This window comes from Oncorhynchus mykiss, chromosome 22 (assembly GCF_057628025.1).
Source record: "Oncorhynchus mykiss isolate SJ-2025 chromosome 22, ASM5762802v1, whole genome shotgun sequence".
In the NCBI taxonomy this organism is placed as follows: Eukaryota; Metazoa; Chordata; class Actinopteri; order Salmoniformes; family Salmonidae; genus Oncorhynchus; species Oncorhynchus mykiss.
In genome coordinates this window covers 49,290,739-49,293,618 of record NC_143043.1, presented here as the reverse complement: position 1 = coordinate 49,293,618, position 2,880 = coordinate 49,290,739, and the positions used below count along the sequence as shown (strand labels likewise).

At 34.9% G+C, this 2,880-nt stretch overlaps 1 pseudogene; it reads right to left on the bottom strand.

Moving 5' to 3' along the window:
• Positions 1-1,656: 1,656 nt before the first annotated feature.
• LOC118943642 (trace amine-associated receptor 13c-like) lies at positions 1,657-2,673 on the bottom strand (annotated as a pseudogene).
• Between the last annotated feature and the right edge of the window lie 207 nt (positions 2,674-2,880).

The following is a 2,880-nucleotide window of genomic DNA, read 5'->3' as shown; positions in this document are numbered from 1 at the left end:
AACTATACTGCCATCCTATGGCCACGGCACATACTGACAACAATCCCTGCCCACTGGGCACAGATGTCAATTCAATGTCTACTCCATGTTGGTTAAAAAATAAACTATGTTGATTCAAACAATATGTGCCCAATGGGTGTAAAACTCTACAGTAAAACTGTTTTTAAACTTGTCTCTTTACTCCAGCATTTCGGATATGAAATCTAATGTTTCATATGAGGTGACATTATATAATGTCACCTTTTATTTGAGGGTATTTTCATACATATCTGTTTTACCGTTTAGAAATGAAAACACCTTCTGTATCTAGTCCCCCCATTTGAAGAAGTATTTCGACAACTTTAATTATTTTGTATTAAAGGTCGTAACCCTTTAAACATAATGTTCAGTTAAATGATGTATTTAGATATTGGTTCCCTTACCTTGTAAACAGTCTATGAACTGCTCTCATGAGTGACTGTAATCCACACTTTGGTTTTGATTGTCACTTCCAACAAACACGGATGCCATCATTTTCAAACAAACACTATACTACATCGGCACACTACCACAACAATGTGACTGTTTTGGAATAAAAAAATCAATATATTTCCTTTAACGTCCTCTGTGTTGTGTGCTTATTGTTTAACCATTGATATGTTCTAGGTCATTTTGAGACCTTAAGGAGCATCAGGTACTGCTGGAATATATCAATAGCATGTCCATCTTTTTGTGATAAATTACACTGGTTGCTGGTCAAAACATTTATAAAGATTTAAGAAAGTTTAAATAGTCCTCACTTTAGATTAGGCACTGCAAAACGACTTTACTAATGATTATTAAATGGTTTCATTAAATGGTTTATAAGGACATGATTAAACATCTTATGAATGACCTTATAAATCATTAAATACTATGAAAGTTGTTTATAAATGTGTGATGAACTAGCTTGCTTAAACAGATGCAGTAGTAATGATAAATAAGTTATGAATAAACTAAATACTTATTCATTATGAATTATTTAGTGTGTTACCCAATCACTATATTCATTCACACTAGTGGTAGTGTTCATAACCTGCACTGTTGAGTTGAATCAATAATGCATTTTGTAGTCATTTATACATGTCATAATACCCAGGTGATTAACATTTAGCAAATGTGGGCGTAATAATAAATGGTGAGCAACCTGTAAATGTCTAACAAATGGTTTATTACTGAACATTGTAGTGGTACACAATTGCATATTCTTCCATTTTACCCTCAACTACTTACATACGCCATTGAGATAGACTTGGACGTTATCTGATATCATGCAGTATTGAACATTTAAAATTCAGTACACTTGCTAAAGGTGTTGTGTAACAATCGAGCCACTAGAAGGTGATGTTAAACATACATAATGACTCGTTCTCAAAATGTACTTTTAGAATACTTACATACTATTTATCATTAAATAACATGGAACAACAACAGATGTTGGTTTTTGGAATATACAACCCAAAATGACTACAATGTATTTTATAAAACAAGCTTATGGCTTCTTATACGTTTTCCAAGTCATTCCAATCCAATCTAGACAAATCATTCTGTATCAACACCACATTCCTCTCTGTATTGTCAGAGAGCAATTGTGTAACATAACTATGTTTTTCAAACTGGGAAATAAAAATATAGGTACTATGAACGCCTTAACTTCAGAGATAAAATATGTTTAGCCGTCACTTTGAACCATGGATAAAATAAAGCATAAATTATTGGATTAATTAAGGAATTAGCAAGTGGCAGAAAGCTGATGATGAATGATAATAAATTGTCACTTAAGAAAGAAAGAAACAAAAAAGAAAATAGAAATGGAATCCAACAACTTAGATAGGTGAAAACAACAATAGACAGAGTTTTTGCTGCTTTTCTCTCAGACTTATTTGCCTGTAGAGTTTTAACACCAGACACACTGGGAGCCTCTTTTGAAAATACCTTTCTGGCCTGTGATGTGGCCACCACAAAGATTTTCATATAAAGTGTTATAATAATACAGCATGGGACAAGCATTGTAATAACGAAGTCAATTATATTACCCCACATATATCCTTCACCAGTAAAACATTCATTCAAACACCTACTGGGTACCTGTACATTTACAATGTATTTTATAATAGCAGCATCGTATATGATACAACAACACCAGGAAATTGATATTCAACACATCACTCTTGTTATTGTTATTTTAGAGTGGTACAATAAGGGATCACAGACAGCAACATAACGGTCAATAGATATCAAGACCAAACTGCCCAGAGATAAAGAAGTACATAAACAACTAATGTAGAGAAGAAACGCACAGAAATATTCCCCAAATCCCCAGCATGGTTCCATTATTGCTACAGTCATTACTGGAATCACAATCAGTCCCACCAGGAAATCTGACACAGCCAGAGAGAGGATGAGCAGGTTGGTTTGAGTCTGGAGCTGCTTGAAGTGAGAGATGGAGATGATCACTAGTACGTTCAAAAATAGTGTTACTGCTGAAATCAACGAGAAGAAGATGTACAGTGTTATGTAGATAGATATCGATAGCAAAGCCTTTCTGCAAGAAGAGTTTCTGTCTTGAAAACAATATTGATCATCTTTGTGTTCCTCCATTTGTAATAAAGGGTCAAAATGCTGAGGTCCTGCTCCTGCTTGGTCCTTTGTGTGATCCTGTCAGGTCAGCCTTCTGTCAAACTCTGAGCTCTGCCTCTCTATTTATCCCTGAGTTACTGACAGCCACTCCCCTCCCCGGAGTCTCTCTGCCATGTGACAAAAGCACGAAAACATACACAAGTGAGCACAGAATGATGTAATGTATGACATAATTGTATGTTGCTGTGGCCTGTCCTTTAGCCTTCCTGATAGTTAGATATG